The following is a 22,989-nucleotide window of genomic DNA, read 5'->3' as shown; positions in this document are numbered from 1 at the left end:
AAAAAAATTCCAAGCTAGCTACTGTCTCTGTCACTCCAGACTTCTGAATTTTGTAAATGTTGACAGTACTTAATTGAATGCTGTACATTTGCACCTGCAATTCTATGGTGATATTATTATTATTATTATTATTATTATTATTATTATTTCTTTCCCAGTAACTGTTTATTGGAGGAATAATATTCTATATGAAACAAATATGACACAGTGAACTGGGATTAAAAGGGGTGTGATAGCTCTTGGAATCCATCCGCCCAAAGAAAACTCTTTTATCTTTTGTGTGTGGAAATGTGTCCCTGCATGTAAATCCCAAGCAAGAATAAAAAAGCAAAGAATTGGTTTCTGGGATTTCATGTTACCGTTTAAACTAATTTCATGAGGACATAGAACATTGGCTCAATTTAGGGTAAAACATTCTTATAACTTCATTGTTTCTTCACTTTCTAGGATCTTTTATAAATCTCTAGTTAAATATCCCTTAACGAGAGTTTCCTTTGATGTGTATAGAAAAAAATCCATCTTAGGTTTGGAAGAAGTTTTGTCATGCATTTCAACATCGCTGTCCTTAAAAGACACTGGGGGTGTGTTTATTTTACAAACAGGGAAGTTTGTAAAACTTATAGAACTTATGGAAGTTCAGTCCACACACTGTTCCCATGTCCACACATGCACAAATTCTGCTGCCTTGTTTTGACTGGGAAATGTGAGTGATCCAGTAGTTTGGGGAAGGCTGGTGTTGTCACTGGTGTTGTCAGTAAATTGCAGACCCCCTAGTCTACTACCAGCATAGATCCTTGCCTATTCCCATGAAAAAAACAAAACAAAACAAAACAAACACATATCCCATCACACCAAGCATGTAGAAATAAGGGAATAGATGAGGTCATTATTAATGTTAAAGTTAACCAACGTGCATCACATTTCTATAGTTAAAAAAAATAGTTCATTGCTCATTCAGAGATATGTAGTAAGGTTTGAATCACTCTAAGATATCCTTTCTGGCTCACAGCTACCAGTCCAGGTTGTCATAGATTTCTTTCAGGTCCTATGTAAAATCTAGTATTCCTACCTGGATGTCTTAGATACCCTAGGACATCTCAAATGTCATAGGCACTACACACCATACATCTGAATTGGTAGAGGGATGCCCTTGGACATCTAAATGATGCTGTGTTCAGGCAGCTGAATCCAGTGAAACCTCAGAATTATTCAGAGAATCTCAGCTTGGGACATAAGGAGGAGATAAATGAAGGCTTCTCTCAGCAGCCTGTAGACCTTATAGCACAGTTGCAGGCTGTATAGTTTGAAGGATGGTATACTGCAAATATGCATGCCTCTGGGATGCCCTGCCTGCATCTCTGAGTCCTCAAGGAAATGCTCTGTCTTCCTGTATTTCTAAGAAACTGTCTTGATTAAGGATACAGGAAGGAAATTCTGGGTCACTGGCTCTGCTCCCCCTTTCCCTCCCCCGCTTACCTCAGAGCACTGTGTCATGTATTCCCTTTCTGAAGCAGTGTGATCCTTTTCATACTGCTCTTTAATATGCCCCCAAACATTTCCCCCCAGTCTCTTTAACAGTTGAAGTCAGAAAAAAGTTATCTCACAGTGTAAATGTTTACACAATAAACTTTACTTTTTCTATACCTAAAGATAATTTTTCATGTTTTTAACCACACAGTAAACCTCACAGTAACACCAAGAAGTCTGTCTTCTCAGTGAGGCCTGGAAAAAAGAATAGGAATAAGTAGGTCAGGCTGTTTTAGAGAGAATGAGCTGAAGCAAGCAACTACCTCAGGCATCAGCATGAGACAGACCATTTTCTAATTCTCCTCTGCTAGCAAATGTGACTATTTTCATCATGAGGTTTGTGATGTCTTTGTTAAAATATCCCCTCCTGGAATCCTGTGAAGTTGTTTTTCACTAAAAGAATAAATTAAGTTCTTAACATTTATTATACTATAGGAAATCTGGAAGACATGAAATGCAAAGGTTCTAGATTTCAAAAAGAGATATAGCCCAACTGTTAAAATTTTATGGTTCTTTTTGGGGGACTGAATGGTAGGGAGGAGACAGAGAAAATTGACTCAAGATTTTTGAAGTTCATAGTGTTGTAACTTGGGAAATTAATTTTTCTCTGTTTCTGACTGGCTATTCTGTTCCAGGAATGTATTCTAATGTTCAATTTTAGTCTGCATTACCTATTTGTTTATCTCTTTCCCTGTTCTTGCTTCCTTCTTTCCAGGTTGTTGTCTCGTTTTCCATAGTTTTCTAAACCCATACAACTTTTTTTTTTTTTTTTTTTTTTTTAATAGAAATGGCAATTATATATTTTAAACATTTCTGTATTCAGTTTCTAGCATTTTAAAATTTTCTGTATTCAATTTGCTGGTATTTTACTTTCCTGTCTCTGAAATTGTCTTGCCTTTTTTGTTTATTTGTTTCATTTTGTTTAGTTTTGTTTTGCTTGATCATAGACACATTATAGCAAAGAATATTTTCAAGGTGAGATTAGAAAACAGATAATGCATAAGTGCTGTTGGTGTTGACAGGAAGTCTCTTATATGTGAAGGGCAACATGAGATAAAACTGTAGTGTTATTTTTTTTTTGGTTTTCAAGCAAGTGACTGATAAAGGCTGGTATCTCATACTGAAGGGAAGTAGAACTTGACATGTTTTTAAAACAAAGATGGGGGAGTTTGGGCTCAAGCTGGAAAGCCAAGTTTTAACCACTCTGAGAGTCAGTATTACTGTTTATTAACAAGAAGATGTCAGAGGAAAAGCTTAAGAGGAGGAAATATGAAGATCTTGGTTCCCCCTGAAAGAGTAATTTACATCAACTGCAATAAACAATTGTTATCGGAATAGAATAGCCAGTAAACCTGTTTTGGCCTCTGGATGCAAACCTGCAAACAGCTACCTACCCTTGGACGCTGTCTGGCTGGGTGAGGTCTTGAGGAATGCAGAGAGTACTCAGGAGGGACTGCCTGTTTGTTCATCAAATTCATTTTATTAAGCCACAGTTATGAAGTCTGTTCTGTTAAATGTGTAGATAAAAACAGGATTTGTGTTCCCCAGTCTGCCCTTCCAGCACTTTCCGTGAACGCTGTTTTCATGCAGAAACAGTTGGGAGAAAAGACAAAGACGCCCATGCACGTGCATATTTGCATATGGGTAAACCTATTTTGAGTTAGTTGTTTTTCATGGATAAGCAGGATATCCAAGTTAGTTTTCTGTGATTTATGGTTAGATTTTTATATAAAAAGCCACACTATTCCTGTAAAGTATTATATATTTCTTTCAGGGAAGACTAAATCAGCCATATTAATTCAGCTAAATTCAGACTTCTGTGATAAATGGGGGAAAATATGTTTTATATAGTCACAGGAAGTCTATCCAGCAGTGTTGTGATAGCTAAATGGGTAAATAAAAAAGAATTGGTTGAAGCTGAATAATAGAGAGTCCATCATAGCAGTATAATAGAATGGCAAACAAGGAAACCAAATGCATTTATTTTGAGAAGTAACTATAAATCACTAGTAGACCTCAAAATATTTCTCTGAAGAGGACATGGAAAGAAATAAGGTTGTATGAAGACATATGCATAACATGTTGAAGCAAATCAAAAGGTTTGTACCAGGGAAAGTAGCTGTTGCAAAGCCCCAGAGAACTGTTCCTCTACTCTGCTCTAAATGCATTGTTGAACCATATGGTTTTACACTACAGTGTCACTTCTATATGTGCTAATGCAAAATCTAAAAGAAAATTTTAAGTTCCTATTTGAGAACGTGACACCTCAGTCATACAAATATGAAAGCTCAATTCAGTAAGTAACACCAGTGTAAAATGACTACAATATACTGCTTGTAAGTTACTAATATGAAAATCTTTATGTTTTATCAAATTTTAATTTCATTATATGCAAAAACATGCAATCGTCAGAAACTTTGTTCAGAAAAAACATCCCTGACATGTAAGAAATCTTCCTGAAGGTAATCTTCCCTCACTTCTCATCCCTTTTGTCCAGCTAAACATCTCAAAAATACAAAACTGCAGTTTATTAAACAGAACTTTTGTTATCTGCACTGATCTCCAAAATACAATTTTAATACAATTATTTTTTTTCAGTATTCTCTGTGTTACAACTACAGTTAGCAGTGACACACTCATGTTATTAATCTACAGTGGTTTGTAATTTCTTCAGCAGCAGAGTTTGGTAAAAAGCTATCTGTAGTGTCTACAAGAATTACAACACAGCACCAATGATTTGGACATAAACAATCAGAGACGGATAGAGTTTCTTAGTCCAGCTGAAATTTAATTTCAAATAATGAACAAAAACATTTGGTATTTTTAATGGGCTGAATTTAGCAGAGTTTGTTTTGAGGAAGCTTGCATTGGCTTAAAAGAAAAGCCTCTGCAGTCCTCTTGATACAGGATTTCTATGGTATACTAACAACCTAGCACAGCATAACTGAAGTTAAGCATCAAGAGTAGAAATGGAGAACTGCAAAAAAAAGATAGTGCCAAAATGCGAGGTCTCAGTGTCTGTGGAAGTCCTGCTGGCAGTACTGCCAGTGCCCCAGGCTCGATCCTGATTTGAATTTCCTTTTGCTACTAGGTTGCCATGTGTTGCAATTATATGATACATATCACAAGTTCACTAGTGGGAGATACTGTGGAAATATGTTTGTATAGCACAAGAGTGGTATGGTATAGTAACACAAGGCTGCTAAAGTGCCTCGGGATTTTTTTTATTATTATTATTATTTGTTTTGTTTTAATCTGAAGCTGTGAGAACATGCCTGTTCTGTCACCTGTGGATACCAGGTACATTTCTAGAAATACCTGTTGCTGGCTTTATTCTACTTCCATATAAGCAAATGTTAGGTAGACTTATTCTGCTTCTATCCCTTCATTTTTATTTTCTCTCTGAGGAAAATGTGTAAAACAATGTTGACAAATCTCTTTGGTTTTGTAGGCTTTCCTGGAAGTACTCAGACACAGTATATCAGGATACACGATGTGGCTGTCCCATTATGGAATACCACATGAGCAAATCAAGTGTGCCTGGCTGTATGGTGGGAGTGTTTGTGTATGTAAGGTCATACATACAATGTACCATTGTAACAAAATACAGATCAGTGAGGTTAATGCCTTTTACTGGATGTGACATGCTGATATACTCCTTTCACCAATATGTACACACCCCTGATACAAAACAACAAATGCGTGCCTTTTGGTTACTGTTATGGTAGAGAGGACACAGGACTAGTGGAAGAGGGAGTGCCAGGCTGTCTGTCACAGTTCAGTAGCATAATTTTGGCAGGCAGTATTTGACTTACGTCACTGTAAAGTAAGCACTTGTAGTGTAAAATGTAGTGTAGCACTATTTAGGTATTTAGAATCACAGATTCATAGAATGGTGTGGGCTGGAAGAGACTTTAAAGATTATCTAAATCCAATGCCCCTGCCATGGGCAGAGACACCTCCCACTACACCAGGTTGCCCCAAAACCCTATTCAACCTGGCCTTATACACTTCCAAGGATGGGGCATCCACAGCTCCTCTGGGCAACCTGCTCCATTCTCTCAGTCCCTGCCTTTGCCTTCTGGGACTTGGGCTATGTGGCTAGAACTCTTGCTGGTGAAGGCTGAGGTGAAAAAGTCATTGAGCACCTTCACCATATCCTGGGTAAATAATTTAAATATAGTTTAGCAAATTTTAGAAATGGAAGATTTCTAGGGAAAGCCTGAAACTGCAAGATAAATTAGATGAATTTATAGAACTCAGGAGCTAGAAACGTCAGAGCTGACATTTGCAATGGGATGCTCCAGATAACTTCTCTGAGCAGTGTGTGAACAGCTGTTCTCAATGTGTGCAATGGTCTTCTTCTCTTTGAGCAGATACTTTGTACGTAGCTGAAAAGGTGTGTTCCATGCCCAGTGAAAATTTTGGTTCTGATGAATAGGAATTATCCCCAGTAAAATATGAAAAGAAAAACAAAATAACAACAACAACAAAGAAAAAAAAATCATGAGACTATGAGGCTATTCCTGGCCATCTCTAAGGAGTAATTTTAATTTCAACACTCACCAAAATGATTTTTAATCTTTTCCACCCAAGAAGGAGCACAGGAAAAAGAAGATAGGAATGGCTCTGTGGTGCATGTTAATAGCTAGAATGTCCCGGGCTTAAACATGTGGGCTGAGAAACGTGAAAATGTACAGCAATATAAAAGTTGGTTATGTACCATATATTGATGTTATCTAAAAGTTAACCATAAGAAAAAGTGTTAGTAGTCTACAGGAGTTAAGGAAGGCTTGTATTTGCTATATGAGAAATTGAGAACTTTTTGCACTAACGAGACTGGTAACAATAGCACATGGTTTACCTCTACATATTTAGATTTAGTCTTATTTATTTTCTAGGGACAAAGATTGTATTTTTTTTTTCTGAATGCCCAAATATTTTGATTGCATGAAAATATTTTTAGAAAGAGACATTGTGGTTGAAATTCCTTTCCTTTGGCCTAATGCAGTTTCTTTGAACATCTAGCACACAGCTAGTGGGAAGGTGAGATGAACTGTGGAGCTTGCAGGACCAGGGGATAATTGTCTCCCTGTATTTACTCAGTTTGGGGCCCCTCACTACAAGAAGGACAAGGAGGCCCTGGGGCATGTCCAGAGAAGGGTTACAAAGCTGGTGAAGGGCCTGGAACACAAGTCCTGTGAGGAGTGGACGAAGGAACTGGGGGTTGTTTAGTCTGGGGAAGAGGAGGCTCAGGGGAGACCTTATTGCTCACTGCAACTACCTGAAAGGAAGGTGTGGGGAGCTGGAAGTCGACCTCTTCTTGCAGGTAACTAGTGATAAGACTAGAGGGAATGGTCTCAAGTTGCAGCAGGGGAGGTTTAGGTTAGAAATTAGGAGATATTTCTTCTCAGAAAGAGCAGTCAGGCATTGGAACGGTTTGGCCAGGGAAGTGGTGGAGTCACCGTCCCTGCGGGTGTTCAAGGAAAGGTTGGACATGGTGCTTAGGGACATGTTTTAGTGGGTAACATTGGTGGTAGGGAGATGGTTGGGCCAGATGATCTTGAAGGTCTTTTCCAACCTTAATGATTCCATGATTCTATGTGTCACAAACATATCCATCTGTTGAAACCAATTGTGAGTACTTGTTTGTTGGCAGGATAACCCAATCACTAGGTTTTCATATAGTCCTTGGATCCCCACAGACCTTTTGCTATTGAGGTTCACTGTAAGCCCAGGATGTGCTGGGACCTTCACTGCAGCTAGGTCACAGTAGCCACTCAACTGGCTTTCACCACCACTCTGGAGAGTCCACTGCAGTTGGCATAACTATTTGTGATGTTTTAAATATGTTAGTGTTACCAAGTCTTATGGTTTCTTTGCTGAAATTCACTTGGAAAAAAAAAAAAAAAAAGAAAAAAGAGAGAGTCTGTAACCTTGGTGTTTGTGGAGGAAAGCTTCAAAACTATGACCTGAACTCACCCTGCATTGTAAGGCAAATAAACCACACAAATGTATTTATTTATTTTTCAGTAACTCGTGTTACAGCTAATCTCATGATGTTTTGTGGCTTGACTCATGGTTTTCAAAAGCTTGAGGTTGGCAATAGTGAGTAATACATAGAATGTCACATACAAAGCAAAGCCTTTTTTTTTTTTTTTTTAAATTCGAAGGTTATATAATGCCAAGACCAATTTATGCTCTTGTCTGCTGCTATTGGATCTGTGTTTGAGAGCCCAGGCCTCCGATTGTGGTAAGAACCTGAATCTCAATAATTAAATCTTATTCTTAAGCAAATAGTTCTGTAAACTATGAAACAAATGAGCCCCGATTCTTATGGATTTGTGTCCATCAGCTTTGAGGACATCACCTTTATTACCTTTGAGTCTTCTGTCCTCTGCAGGTCTGCCTGAATCCAGCCAATAACTTCAAAACTATTAGGAAAGATGATGGGTATATATACATTTAATTTCACTTAAAATTAAGGCTAGAAATTTTCATACAGTATATATAAATTTATAAAAAGCAGGCAAAGGATAAAAAACTTAAAGTCATTGATTAATAAGTTATTTCTGTTGCTGGTCTCACAAGGTGTATTTTCTCATGAGTTACCAATTGTAGCTAGTTTGTTTTCCCTTTTATATTTGCTGCTTTTGATCTGGATTTTATATGGGAAGATGGGCAGATGGATATATTCTGAAAGGAAATTTGAAGCATTTAAAAATTACTTTAGCAGCCATTATGATTCACTTAGTAGTACTAATCTTGATTTTTGGCAAAAGGAAGCATTAACACCATGTTATTATCATTACTAGAGGATTCTTAATCTGGACATACAGAGGTGTAGAACATTATTGTATTGGCACTGGTTATTGCAGTGTGTTGTCACTGATCATTTCCAAATGTTTTACACCATGGGAGTGTAGCACCTTTTGTGAATCCCCATCTGTGCAGTCAGGGAAGGGCTGGTTATCGCGCACTGCAGGCAGGGAGCATAATTGTCTCTTGGACGATATGTAGGGATTAAACCCCAGTCTGTATCCATAACAGGTTGAGATAATTAACTCTTTAATTATTGATTCATACTTTGTGCCGTGAACACATACAACAGTTACCTTAATGTTTTTTGTATTCCAGCGCCACAGATTGGAGCTGCTTTTAGCTAACTAGTGTCTTCCACAACACTTGAAGAGAAAAGACTCTGAATACTGAGATGTCTGTCCTCTGTGAGCCCTGCTGATGTAAAAATCAACTCCTCTTCTGCTTCTATCAGCAAACATGGAACATTAAATTAATGAAAAAGGCTGATTATACAAAATATAAAAGTTGGGGAAAAAAAATAAAAATAAATATATATATGTATACACTATTGGGAAGGTCAGGGAAGGTCATTCCTTCAACCAAAATATGATACTGAGAAAAATACATTTTTGCTACTAAATATATAGAAGCAATTCTGCTTTTTTTTTTTTTTTTTTTTTTTTTGCTACTATGAATAAAATTCCAATGCATTATTTTTTTATTATTTTTAAAAATTGAACTAAGTTCTGGTGCTAATTAATGCCATCAAAAGTCGTAACAGAATTATTTTAGTGTTTTTTATCTCTGCATGATGAACACCTTCAATATCCACCCTTCTCCTATTAACAGTTGTATGTCATTTGAAAACTGAGTAATAATAGTAACTATTCTCAGCAGAACTGTTGAAGCCCTCCCTTTGCAGGCTGGTGTACAATAAAATATGCATTTCACATGTCAACTGTAGAGGTATAAATGGCTAGATTTTATTTTATTTTTCTCTACAATAATTGAAAATCTAAGGATATGGGGGCAAAGATAGCTGCAGAATGTCTTCTCAGATTATGGAGTTTGATCAGGGGTCAAGTTCTTATGAATCTTTCCATATCATTTTCTGAATGTATCAGTAAAAGATTGTTTTATATAATTTCTGTCTCTTGCCCCCAAAGCCATAGAATCTTATTTCTTGTTTGGAAATCAGATTTGAATCTAATTTCTTGTTTGGTATCTGCTTTCCTTCTTTTTCCTCTTTTTTTTTTTTCTTTTTTTTTTTTTTTTCTCTCTTTTTTCTCCCCAGCTGATAGCAGTTGTAATATATACTGCATATTTCATTTTGGATTTTAAATATAAGGCAAGAAATCTACTTGTATTTGCAACAAGCTGTGTCTGTATGGTTTAAGTTATTCTTCCGCTATTGTTTACATAGTTTATGTGTCAGGGCTGACTTGATTACAGCTTTTCTCACACTTATACTTCTATGTTGCACATCATTATACCTATAAGCACGAGTCCTTGTGATTGCAATGTAAGAAGATAATAGCAATTTCGTATGTTAGTTTGACTTCTTGAATAAGATTTTTAGTGGATAACCTATGGGATTTCTGGCTTTTTTCTTTTAATATTTTGGACAGAATGCATTATAAGGAGTTAATACACTGTAGTATTTTTTCTATAAGCCCAGGCTTGAGATTTCTAATTCATCATCCATGTGGACACCTACATTAAGTAATTGACTTCCCACCATTGAATTTGCACAAAATATCTTTTTAATTTCAGTGGAAGGAGTATTTCATCTTTCTATTTTTAATGGTATAGGAAGGAGGTTTTTTATTAATTCAGTTTGACAGTATTCTTCCTTTATATAACATGGTAGGCTTCAAATACAGAATTAGTGGAAAAACAATTTCAGACAGTCATTTACACTATTGTCTGCTTTGAGCTAAGACTTTTGTTATTGCTGAAAGTACAGCCATTGTACTTGTTATATAATTTACAGTAAACACACGTCCTCCTAATTACATCATAGTAGCTTAAACAGATTTGTAGAACCATTAAAAAATCAATACTTAGCTTTTAGGTGATGAATTAATTAATGGAGTGTGAATGCTGAATGTTTGCTTTATCCAGCATGCACTACAGCTTTTCATAACTTCAGCATCAAAAGGGGGAAGTGCGAAGCGGCATGAAGTTAAGAAGTTGAAAATGCTTTTGAAAATGTATCACTTTCTGCCTGGCCTAGAGACCATCCCTGTAAAACTTTGTGTTAGTTCAGAAAAGTGGCACAAATTATTTTACATTAAAAATATAGGTCTAACAGAAACACAAATCTATTCTTTCCCCCTCTAAGGCCTATATTTTTCACTTTCCATTTTTGCTAAGCCTCAGTTGAAGTCAAAGTGTTTTACATAAGGATTTAGTTTATATGGGTAACATGATCAGCAAGAAAACACTTATAGTGAACTCCAAAGTTATATCTATTAAAATTTTAAGAGTGCTAACAAAATGACTAAACATATTTTCTTCCTTCCTTCCTTCCTTCCTTCCTTCCTTCCTTCCTTCCTTCCTTCCTTCCTTCCTTCCTTCCTTCCTTCCTGTCTTTCTTCTTTTCTTCTAACACCATCTAGCTTCAGTTAAAATGAAAAGGTTACAATGATCATACTAAATAAAAGCTATACACCTGTCATTTTGCTGACTAGATTATAACTCTCAGAAGTCTAAGTCAGCCTATATATTCAGAGTCACACATATATGATAAGATCCTTGTCTCTCAAAATGTCTATTCCTGACTTCTGTTACCATCTTCTATTTATTCAGGGAAGTCCCTTTAGATTGTAAACTGTAAATGCAACTTCAGTTTCAGTTGACTTGTGCCAATACGGAAGCAGAAATGGGATTGCTCATTGTGAGTGTTCAATTGTTGCAAACAATATGTTAAATGGTTACACCAGAAACAAAAAGTTGGATATTCAGAAGCATTAAATATTTATAAATTGTCACCGAATTATTTCAAAATTTAGTTTTAAGTATGTACCATGAAAATTGCATGCTACCCAAATGCACAGAATTGCTGAACATGAAATAGCAGCTGACACTAATAACTACTTTAATACATTCAGGAAAATTCATTTGGTGTTTATTGTCTGGGGTTTATAAACTGTCTATTTCTTTAAATGCATGGCCTTGTTGCACAGAGTATCTGCCCTTTAAAATGTCTTAATTGTTTTATTATTAACTGAACTCTTTATTCTGAGTGTGTGTGTGTGGGGGGGGGGAGGTTTATCATAAATCAGGAGTTAATTTAAAGTATGTTATAAAGATCATTCTGTTGTACTGCTTGGCTATTTTGAAAATACATTTAGCATATTCATACTTGTCTCAGAATTTCAAGGAAGAACTTAAAAGGACCCCAACAGGTGTGTCTTTCATGCTGGGTGCCTTATCACTAAAAGTCCCTTGAGCAGAAGTGGGTCAACTGTGCTGCAAAAGGGGATTTTTCACTCGGCTTTCAGGTGTGGGAACAAAACTTGCTGTCTTTGAAGTGCTCAGGCTTTCATTTGTCTCTTGGAAGGCAGATCATGCTTTCCTCATTCGACTGGAATTCTTGCTTCTGATGTATATACAAATAAAATCCAAAATAACTTTTTTTTTTTTTTTTTTTTTTTTTTTTTGAGAAGTGATGGCAAACTAAAAATTTGGCAGCACTATTTGATTTTAAAGTTGTGCTGCTGACTGGCACACTGCATTGTGTTTGAAGTCTCTTCTCTGAGCTACTAGCAGTGGAGCATAAGTGCTTCCTGTTTTGTTCTTAGCCTCATTTTTCTATTTTGTGTTTAGAAATATTCTTCAGGAATAGAAAACCCTGGTCAGGAATAGAAAACCCTGGACGTATGAACTGCCACATCCTGAAACTAACATTGTCTGACATTCAAATGTCATAGTAAATATATATATATATATATATATGTGCGTGTATATTTCATATTTAGGATCAAATACAAGGAAGGAACACAAAACAAATAAATACATAAGTAAATTAATTGATTAATTAATTAGACTTTTGAAATAATTAATTCTGTATAAAAAATTAGGAAATCCTAAAACCACACTTTTATTATGTTTTGTGGATGTTCAGTGCAATTCTCCATACTCAAAGATTCAGCTAAGATATTGTTGAAATTTATGCTTTAGAGTGTTTGTTGGAACATAACTGAATGGAATTAAATATCCAATATATGATATATGTAATATATCATATATATTCATATTCCACATAACTGTAATTTATTCTATGTATTCTTTCTCCTTATTTAGAAAGGACAGTAGAATAAGCTCTCTTCCTCCTTCTGTCAATTTATTCCGTCTTTTCCTTCTTTCTATTCCAAATTTGTATGTCTTGAGATAGTTAAGGTCTTGTACAGCTGGACAATAGTCTTCGTCCTCAAGATACTTTTTGTTACAAGGGCCAGGAAAGAGAAGCCAACATGAATAAATCTTTGCATATGTGTCAATAGCTATGGGTCACCTGCCAGCTATTTTTTTTGTATGGAGAAACTTACCATATTTTTAATTTGCAGTGCTTGCCTGCATCTGCATGTTAATCTTTCTCTTTACTGTTGCATCAGTATTAATCTAGTTGTTAGTTTCTGTCTGCAACTTTGTTTCTACCTGCAGCTCCTGTCCTTCTGTCTTCTTTTATACTGCCCTCTGTTTTCAGTAACCCACCAGCCCACCTACAGGGTACCTTGCCACTCTGCAGTGGTGTCCTCCTATAGGTTCAAGTCTTCATAAGACCCAAGTCACACTTTCACCCCAGTATTTTATTGGAGGAAGATAATATTTCAAATCTATGCGTTCTCAGCTTCTCTGCAGTAACTCTGAAACAACATCAAATTTGTTATGTCTTTTACAGCAAAGTTCATTTGCATTGCTCATTAACAAAAAAAAATTGCTCTCTACAAAAGTATTAACAGCAGTGATCTTTCTAACCCATGTGTTTGGAGAATGTCCTTCCATATTCTGTAAAGCATTCACCTATATAATAATGTAGCAACATTTCTAAGAATATAAAAATCTTAAGAACAATCACTCAACTGTTAAATACAATATAGCATGTAACATTTGTTTCTTTGGTTCCCTTAACTCTGCAGTGAATGGGAGAATAGTGAGACGCCCATCTCCACGTAGGGAATTATGGGTAAATGAGGCTACACTTTCTAAAGCTCTCCAAGACAGCAAAGGGTGATGCACACATTGCCTCACTAATGGATGAATTCCTTTAGATGAAAGTTGGTAGCTGAACATCCACATGTTGTTAAGAAAGGAATTTTCCTTTTTGACAACTGATTTATCCTTCTCCAGGAAACGATAACATGTTTATATTTTTAAGATAACAATAAAATTGATAATGATAATGACCAATTTCCCCTATTTATGGCATGACTGTTTAGAGTCATCTAATTAAGTTAACAGAATGTAATATTGTTATGCTATTACAGTCTTATTTTTAAGCAGTTATATTGGCTTATTGTTGCAATGTTAGCCAGTTTTGCAAAGCAACTTTCAAGATTCATCATGTACTTTAGCTAATGATAAATTTGCTAATAAGTTCCAAAACACTTGTCCCATGTACTTAAACATTCTTTCAATGTACAGGAGCCATTTCATGCTTTACATGTAAAGTGAAAAATTTCAGTGTAAACTTCTCCTTTTAAAGAGCCCTATCATTTTAATTTTTTACCTTTTTTTTTTTTTTTTTTTTTTTTTGCTCACTCCTTTTCACACTTTTTATCACATAGCTTCCTATTTCTTTTTCAACTCCAGACTTACTAGCAAATGTTTCCTCAAAGCCAATGTAAAACTAGAGCCTTAAAAAAAAACACAACAGAGTAACTAGGATCCATGTCCCTGAATTCAGCGAAGCCAATGTCAACAAATGCCAGGTTCTCAGCAGACTGCTATGTGCTGTAAAGGAAGATTTCTTTTCCACTGTATGCCTGGTAAATATATGTGCTCAAGAGAAATGTATATCGTGATTGAAACTACAGCCTCAAAGGAGGCTGAGCAGGCCTTCAGAACAAATTGAGCTGCTGAACACGCATTTATTTTTATGCTTTGTGTGATTAAATTGCTCCTAAATAAAGCACACAGCAATTAATCTGACAGAAAGGAAACAATTTACAGTACCTTTTTCTAATAGTTATGCATGTACACAGCTACCCACTTCAGATTGTCCCTCTGGAAGGACAGGTCACAGAGAAAATGCAGACCTTGACCCTGATATGCTCTGCTTGAACTTTTCCTGACATGGCACTGCAGACTTCAGTGCACAGCCATTTCCCATCCATCTTGTTTGCTCTTAAGCTGCCAGCTCCTTACTGTTTCAGCTGTGGAGAAGGCTGAGCAGGCAGCTACTGTTGTTTCTGCTCTGTGATGGGACTGGAGGGTGATGCTGTATTGATCTGTATTGGTGAAGAGATGGTAGCAATTTCTTTAATTGAGTAACAGGAAGGGAGATAAGAGAAGGCTGGAAAATTTATAGTCTGAAGAAAAGAAATGAAGAGAGGAATAGAAGATGTTAATGTTATGTTAATACTGAGGAGCCCAGAACTGGACACAGTACTCCAGATGAGGCCTGACCAGGGCAGAGGAGAGGGGGAGGTAGCTTCCGTTGACCTGCTGGCCACACTCCTTTTAATGCACACCAGGATCCCATTGGCCTTCTTGGCCACCAGGGCACACTGCTGGCTCATGGCCAACCTGTTGTCCATCAGGACCCCCAGGCCCTTCTCTGCAGAGCTCTTCTCCAGCAGGTCATCCCGAAGTCTGTACTGATACATGAGGTTGTTCATTCCCAGGTGCAGGACTCTACACTTGCTCTTGTTAAACCTCTTCCTGCCCAGCTCTCCAGTCCGTCTAGGTCTCACTGAATAGCATCACAGCCTTCTGGCATGTTGGCCACTTCTTCAAGCTTTTTATCATCGGCATACTTGCTGAGGGTGGACACTATTCCCTCATCAAGGTCATTGACGAAGACATTGAACACAGCACAGGGTTGTCTGTGGGTATGACTAGCATACAAAAAATGATACACATCATTCCCTACATATCAATCCGCTAGGATGACAGTGCCAGAGTTGGGGAAAAAAATGGTTAAAAATACTTGTTTCTAATATTTAACAATCACTGAAGATTAATGCAGTAATTTATGGGAAGTGAAAAGGTATTCCAGTTCCACTTCTGCTCCTCATACATAGAGGCAAGATTTTTTTTTTTTTTCTTGTGCCAAAACCTGGTTGTTTATGCTAAATAAATTTTAAGTAGGTGAAACCCCAGAAAGTGTCTTATCTCATCTGTTGGGTGTTTGCAACTTTAATTGTGCAAGAGGCTCCTGATATAACATCTTTATACTTTATCATAACTGTTTCCTTCATGGCACACCCTACCATTTTTCTGTATTTTATACATTTTGTCTGTAGTTTTGAAATAAAACAATGTTTTTGATACTGCTGTGTGCCATTGTTTCACAGCTTTGGTCAATACCAGCCTTATGTCTCTGTGATTAATTAACTTGTAACTCTTTTCACATTTTCTTTTTCTGCTTCAGTGTCCATTGCTTTCTGATACTCTCTGTATTTTGCTTTGATCTAGGTTAGTTTCTGTCACATATGTGCATAACAGTTTTAAGAACTATGGCAAGCTCAATTTTTTACTTGTCTTTCATCACAGGTGGCCCTCCTGCTGCTGTATGTGTTCTGATTAGGAGCACTAGAAAAAAAAAATCCTTAAAGACTCACTGTCTACTTCACACTGACCACATAATGTTCTGATGATTGCATAGTATAATCATACAAAGCATAAAAATATGTAATTTTCAGGTGCCCATATATACATGCTTTCTAGGACAACATTCACTATTTCTACTGGAAATAAAAACAGAACACTTCTAGTATTGCTTCTTTTTTGTTTATTTCCTTGTTGGTGTTTCTTTTGTTCTTTTTCTTCAGCATCTCTCTCTCTTTTGTAAATGCCCCTCTATTTTGAAATTGTTGATTATTTTGTCCACCACCTAAGCAGAGGGAGCAAGAGGGAGTCTATGCTTTAGGTATCTCCAAACCCTAACCTTTACCCTAACACTAGTTAGTTCCCAAATCCAACACCCACTCCATACAGGACTCCCGTGAAACAGCACTCACAACAGATGCATTTTAGTAGTCTTGGGCTGGAACTCTAGCTGATGTGGAAAGAGCTGTGCCAGCACACACAGTAGAAAAACTCCTCTAATAGTTTTTAATACTTTGTGGCTGTCAAACTGGGTGTAGTAGCAGTCTGCTCAGCCTGCTATTTCACCAGTGCACTGGTGTCATCTTTCCTACCATGCTCTATACATCTGCCCTAGTTTCCCCCTCTGAGATTGCTTGCATTTTTAATCAATGCCAATTGATTCCAGACTAAATGTCTGTGATGCACAAGATTAACAAGCAGTTATGGGTAGACTATGTTTGAACTTTCTGTATGGATTTCACTGCCTTGATCACTTCAAACAAGAACCATTGGATTCACTTGAAAGAAGGACCATTCAATTCTTACCTTAAAAATAAGACACAGGAAACCGACTTGGAAAGAACTGTGGGAAGAAATGGATTGTTTGATTAATTAAAAACCTATCCAGATGATGATTTAAAAACACAGTCACACTAGATAATGAATAGAGGTGTCTATGTTGAAAGGCTGATAAACAGAATTTTGCCTTTCCACTGGTCACCTGTGAAGAAATGTTATGTCATCAGTGTATTACGCTCGTGTGACAAGGGTTTGGTAGCAGGGAGGCTGTAGGAGAGGCCTTTGTGAGAAGAGTCCAGAAGCTACTGCATGTTAGACAAGGGCTAGTTTCAGCCAGCTCCAAAAGGGACACACTCCTGGACAGAGCTGAGCCAACAGGCAATACTGGTTGTACGTCAGTGACAGAAGATTTAAGAAAGGAAAATACTGCTGTGAGGCAGCAGCTGAGAGAGACGAGTAAGAAAATGTGGCAGAACAACCCTGCAAACAGCAAGGTAAGTACAGAAGGAGGGGGACGAAGTGCTCCAGTTCGCAAAACAGAACTTCCCCTGCGGCCTGTGGAGAGGCCCCTGGAGGAGCAGGCTGTCCCCCTGCAGCCCATGGATCCCACATGGAGCAGATCTCCATGCTGCAACCTGTGGAGGAGCCCCTGGTGGAACAGGTGGATGTGGCCTGGAGGAGGCTGCGGCCCATGGAGAGGAGCCCACGCAGGAGCAGGGCTCTGGGGGGAGCTGCTGCCCATGGGGGACCCGAGCCATGTGCGAGCAGTTCTTGAAGAGCTGCTGCCTGTGGGCAGCCCCCACAGGCTCAGCTGGGGAAGGATGGCATCCCATGGGAGGGACCCCATGTGGAGCAGGGGCAGAGAGGGACCGTGAAGGAGTGGCGGAGATGAAGCGTCAGGGTCTGACCACAGCCCCTATTACCTGTTCCATTGTGCCGCTCGGGAGGAGGTGGAAGAGGGTGGATGGAGGGAAGATGATTTTAGTTTGAGTTCTCACTGCTTTTGTCTGTTAGTAGTAGGTAATAAATTACATTAATCTCTCTATGTTAAGCCTGTTTCACTTGTGATTGTAATTGTTGAGTGATCTCCCTGTCCTTATCTCAACCCTTTATCATTGCATTTTCTCTCCCAGTTCCTTTCAGAAGGGGGAAATGAGAGAACAGTGTGATGAAGCCCTGTGTGAAACCACCACAGTCAGAACATTGTTTAGAGTTTATATTTGTTCATGAGTTTTCATGTCAAGCCTTTGCTAAACAATTACATATAAATTTCTTATCTTTTGTGACAGACATATATATTTTTTGTGATGATATAACCAATAGCGGGATTAAACTTGAAAGATTTTCACTGAAACAAAACTTCATATATAATCCTAAATTTGGTTTGATGTGTGTTGTTATTCCAACAGTTTCTCAAAATCTATTTTAAAGGAAGTTTTACATTACATATTTATGCAGACCTTTCTTCAAATTTTGTGGCAGTGCTTGGTGAGGTTGTTCTCAGATTTCAGAACCAACATCTTCACTTCCATCACAGGAAAAAAATGACAAGCCCCCAGTCCTAATATTTCTAGACATTGCTTCTGATGAGCACTCATATTTGGATAATCTTGTGCTGACTTTAATAGCATATTTATTCTGTAAAATACAGTTTACTCAGAATAAGTCTTGCAGAATGGGTAAACCGTTCTTCAGCTTGTGTTGTCTGTGATGACGGTACATCAGATGACCATGTAGAACTTCCATTTGAAAGAGTAGCTTTTATGTGTTTTTACCATTGTCCCAGCAAAATCATGTGGAAGTGAAATAAAATCTCTCCCTGATATCTTCTGTGTGAATAGTGAACTATGTATTATCCCACTTTTATACTGCACCCTGACCTTCTATAGATACTGTTGCTGAGCTGTCTTTTGTCTCTGCTGCACCTTGAAATTTATATTTAGCATTTCTGCACGTAAACACATCCTGTTCATTACCATCCTTGAACACCCACTACAAACTTCCTCTGCCTTTGTCACTGTCAGGTTCCTTCAAATAAATGCTTAGCTATTTTAGACACTTTTACAGTTTATTTTTGCACAGCCTGATGACACTCCTGCTTGCTCTCTTTCCCGTTAAAATGCTCCCCTGGATTTAGATTTATTTTTTATTATTACTTTATTTATTTATTTTTTAATTCTGATACTCAGTGAAGTAAATCCTGCCTATACTTTTCATTTTTCTCCCCCTGATCCATTGACATGGCATTCAAGTGTGGTACTACCATGCACGTGGTAAATCTGTCCCCTTGGTTCTCCAGAAGGACACTAGAAATATGGACATAGAGAAAGGCTGCACATAAGCAAGGCTAGGAGGTGGCCAGTGCTGCTAGTAGTACATGAAAGAGTTTGGAGATCCAAAGATGAACTACAGAAACCCATCTTACCATTCTGTGTTGAGCAGCTGGTAGCTATGATATGAAGACTTATTAAGACTTATGTCCACTGTCTGGGGGAAACTATGTTGGTAAAGGTCAGCAGGTAGAAAACTAGTAAACCTACTTTGTGTTTGTTGCTAATGTTATTGTAATCTGCTTCTGTAGAGCATTTAGAACATTTGACATTGTCCTAGGACTCTTTCAGATGAATACCTATTTCCTTCCAAGGACCATCTACTACACATCTGCATTAGCTTCAGTATAATTTAGCATAGTAGCTAAGCTGCTTAACTGCTTAAGCAAGACCTGAAGTTAGGAAGAGTAACAGAGCACTTACATTTTCAGAAGCACATACATTTCTATGTGAGTGAGTGAGTTAATATAAGCTAGGATTTTGTTCTTTAAATTTACTCATGCTCTTTTTTTCTGCTATGTTACTTTAATGAGATGTCAAGTCCTTGCAACGCTAACATCACTAAAAGTTATCTGAGTGGCCCAAGTAGTTCACCGTTTTATTCAGAAGCTATCTAATCTCATGTTTCACTGCTCTCCTGAGTTTCCCAAATGTCATATTATTCAGCTTTTTTCACACCCTGGCCAACTCATCAGCACAGTCATTATCCAACCTCTCGAGCTGATCTACTTAACACCTCATTAAAAAAAAAAAGCTCATCTCATCTCATTTCACTGCTCTTCACTTGTCAACAATCCCTTTTTTTTTTTTTTTTTTTTTTTTTTTTTTTTTTTTTTTACATGCAGTGCTTTTGGTGCTTAATATTTGTCAATCATTAGTTTTTACCCTCTGGTGCAGTTTCCTCATGCTCCTGTTGCTAACCAACTCATTTGTATTATATAACACTGCCTTTTTAGCTTATATAAGGTCTATATAAGATTTTGCTGTTGTTGTTCTTGTTCATTCTTGAACTTGAATGCTAAAGCCAAGGTATATTGGCATATTAAAATATATACTCTGATATTTTTTTTGGGGGGGAAAAAAGTGTTTTATATACATACTGCTATCATTTTATGATAGTCAGAAACTTTCTGGTTGAACTTTTCCATAGAAACATTTTTTTTACTTGGTTAGATGATTCCATATTTCTTTAAAGAACACATAATTATTTCTGAGGCAAACTTCTTAAAAGTAATCTCACAAATAAAAATATCGGAATCAGTGTTTTTGTTTGTTTGCTTGCTTGTTTTTTTAACGTGAAACAGTTAAAATCAGCTTTTTTTTTTTTTTTTTTTTTTTTTCTCAACAGAAAACAATTAAGATTAGTGATGAAACACACCATACCTTGAATTTTTGTTACATATGCAAGTAGTTATCTTAGCTGTATTTTCATTCTGTACTGCATTTCACTGTGATTTTACTGTACCCTGCAAAGAGATGTGTAACCCAGACAGTATTTGAAACTGGTGATTAGTCAGTTGATGGAGGTTTAAACTCAATGATGTCTTTGACTATGAGGGGACAATGGACAAGTTAGTAAACAGTGATCATTCTTTAATAATACTTAACAGTTAGTCACATGGTTTCTTCTGTACCACAGTCATTTGATTTTTTTTTTTTTTTTTTTCTCTATACATAAAATAGTGACTGAACTATTTGGGAAATTGTTTTCCCAAAAACTGGAGCTGCACAGTTTTGGGAAACACCAGTGTGTGTTAACTACTGGCAAATTTTGACTTTGTAAAGCTGACCATTTTGTATTGGAGTAGCCAGAAAAATAGTGGTGATGTCTGCAGTAGTCATCTGAACATAAGACCATCTGAGAAATTGGAATTTCCTGGTACCTGACAATATTCAATGACTATGGGTAACAATTTATCTTACCACTAGCAGCTGGAGGCTTAAACATATTACTTCCTGTGCCCCACATATAACTGTTTTTCTTCCATGAAGAATTCAGGATACATTTTCTTTTGGCACACGGCCCATATGAAGACTGCAAGGGCATAGCATCACAGGACTGGATATAAAAATCCTAAAAATCCTAAAAAGAGTCCATAAAAATCCTAAAAAAGTCCATAAAACATTTCAGACCTGTTTCAAAGAAATCCAGGGCTTCAATAAACTTGACATTCTGGTTACTTTTTTGGTTCCTCCAGTACTCAGTACTGCGAGGTGTTTTTTATGTAGGCAGCTTGTTTTTTTGGAGACAAAACCTTAAACATTTCTGCATTTAGTGTGCTGAAATGTTAAAGCTATGACATTCTAGACACAGAGACACAGACTACCGTCTTGTCTTAACCTGTTGAATTCTTAGTAAAAAATTCCCACAGAATCAGCTTAGCTAAACTAAATGACTAGAATTATGACTAGAATACAGTGGTTCTCACGATGATCAGGTTGTGAACCTCTATTTTATGTTCAGGCCTATGTTACCCTCATTAGCATTAGTATTACCCCCACAGAGGTGCTTTAGAATATGCATAGAAACGAGGGGGGACAGTACATTCTATACCACTATTACCTTGTCCTTTTTTCTGACTGAATTTTGTCTAGACCTGAGAATCTATTCTTCATTTTCAACACTGTGGAGAAAGAACAGAAAAGACAATCTGACTCTGAGGAATAGGTTCTCTATTTTTTTCATCATGTTACTTTCTCATAGATTGTTACCTGCACAGATCCTGATCAGGAAAACATTTAGAAAAGAAGGAAACCCTCGAGCAGAGGGTGCTTGTAGGAAAAAAAAATATTAAAAAATCATTTAACTTACCATAGTCAAACCTACATGCCTGGCACCCACTATGAAATCTTCATAGCACTTGAGTGTACCTTTAAATAATTTTCTGTCATTGTTAAACAGTGAAGAATAATGAAAATAGTGAGCATGAATGACAAGGATGATATTCTGACTACATCTATCACCTCTTATCTGTACCTGTCTGTTTACACATGCCATCAGTGTCATAACAGCAGCTGTCTTCAGAAAAGCTTTGTATAGCAAATCATTTAGGTTGATAAGCTATTGAAAATCTGTTGAAAATATATTGTTTCTTTTTTGCTTTCTAAAAGAATGCACTTAAGATGGCTTATGACTCAAATTTTATGCTTAGAGGACTGTCAGGTACACCAGCATAAATAGTTCATTGCTATAACTGTCCTGGGGCTATGAGAAAGAGAGAAAAAAATATATATTAGCACAGCAAATGTCTTCAGGGCTGAATTATTTTTTCATTTCCAGCCTTGCTCAAGAGTGGGAGCTACAAAGTACTATATTGCTACTGTTGCTATCACCTCATTGCAATAGCTCCCATTAGTCATAGGAAGGCTGAGGTCACTTCCATGCTTTTTGTGCAAGGAAGCCTACTATTCATCCCTTGCAGTCCTCTAAACTGTGAGCTACAGGAAATGGAGTAGGGGAATAGTCTCTTCCATCTCCATGAGATACAGATTTGACCCTGAGTCTTCCTTGTGTTTTCTAGTGTAATCTTATGTATATCATGAGCTTGACTTCTGAGCACCCTTAAAAGCATAAGATGAAACAGCACTTTTTAAAATTCATGTTTAAGAAAAATCAAAACAAAACAAAACAAAACAAAAAACCTGTAAGAAGACAGAAGAAGACAGATGGATCGTGGAAAACTTCTAACACTTTTATAGGTGACTGAGGCCTTAGGGCTTTGACTGAAATTATACTATAGGGATATTTTTTAGCAATTAAATGGAAACTGGCCTT

At 37.0% G+C, this 22,989-nt stretch overlaps 1 long non-coding RNA gene across 2 annotated transcripts in view; it reads left to right on the top strand.

The window, feature by feature from the left end:
• Positions 1–22,989, top strand: part of LOC309875099 — a 262,498-nt gene that overhangs the window by 90,540 nt on the left and 148,969 nt on the right. The window contains exons 2-3 of one of the 2 annotated variants that reach the window (XR_014316979.1): positions 7,701–7,780; positions 8,665–8,724. The exons of the other annotated variant lie outside the window; for it this stretch is intronic. This is a non-coding gene — a long non-coding RNA (uncharacterized lncRNA). Of the gene's footprint in view, positions 1–7,700; positions 7,781–8,664; positions 8,725–22,989 lie in introns of those variants that run through there. 2 annotated transcript variants of the gene reach the window in all.

This window comes from Aythya marila, assembly GCF_965140915.1.
Source record: "Aythya marila genome assembly, chromosome: 2".
Taxonomy (NCBI): domain Eukaryota; kingdom Metazoa; phylum Chordata; class Aves; order Anseriformes; family Anatidae; genus Aythya; species Aythya marila.
The sequence above is the reverse complement of the archived record's forward strand: the minus strand, read 5'-3'. Positions and strand labels throughout refer to the sequence as shown.